We start from the raw sequence: 1,029 nt of genomic DNA, 5'->3' as shown, positions 1-1,029 counted from the left end.
CCTCTGGGGGGAGCCTCGCTGGAAAATCAACACCGGTTGCATAGTGTACCTTTAAGGGTCTTTTGCTCAGAGACCCAGATCTGCAGTCTGAACCTCAGGATTCCAAGCTCTATGCCCTAAGCAGCAGACCGTCACTCCCATTTCTAGGAAAGACAAAGGATTTGTGGTGTAAGGAAGAATCCACCTTCCAGCGAGGTGGATAAAATGTTTTACATATATTGAAAGAATGTAACAAAAAATATAGAGTGACCACCTGCAATTATTTGAAATCTTATAAAATACACACTTCAGTTTGGCTTTTTTGGATCTGAAATTATATGACTACGCTTTAATGTTGTCTGAAAATACTTTAAGGCTCTTTCAGGTTCTGTTATTTACACAAAAAACATAAAACTTTTCCCAAACTAAAGCACTTTTTAATCCTGGCATCTGCTGGGAGTTTCATTGCCTCTTTCGCTTCTGATGAAACAGGCTCAAGTTCATGTGCTGGTTCTAAAATTTCCCTTGAATTTAACCAGTGGTCTTTGTTTTGAAGCCTCATTTATGTATCTATTGCTGTGACCACTTTGTTCTGTTATGTTTTATTTCAGTGAGAAAAAGGGGCTTTGTATTGCATCTTTGATCTAAAAAAATGACAATGAAATCAATCAGAAACAGCAGCTTTCAAAAGGTCAGTAGTACCAGCAATAATACTGCAGCATCAAAGCCTTTCTAAAGCAGATGGTAATACTACATATTTCAGGAAAATGGACTCAATCCAACATTGCTGGAGCCTCAGTTCACCAGATGTTTCTGAGAACTTTGATGAAAACATTTTTGTTTTATGAACAAATAATCCAGTGAATCAAAAGTTGCCAGAATCGTAGTTTAACATGAGATTGGTTTTACCTAAAAGCCAAGTATGTTTTAGCTAATTTAAAACCCTCCTTCTCACATATAATAACTTAAATAACCAAGCTCCATCTGATATCAGAGATCTGATTGTTCCTTATGTTCCTAACAGAGCACTTCGCTCTCAATCTGCAGGTT

Source organism: Cyprinodon variegatus, unplaced genomic scaffold (assembly GCF_000732505.1).
Source record: "Cyprinodon variegatus isolate N-32 unplaced genomic scaffold, C_variegatus-1.0 Scaffold1821, whole genome shotgun sequence".
Classification (NCBI taxonomy): domain Eukaryota; kingdom Metazoa; phylum Chordata; class Actinopteri; order Cyprinodontiformes; family Cyprinodontidae; genus Cyprinodon; species Cyprinodon variegatus.
This window is presented reverse-complemented; position numbering follows the sequence as displayed.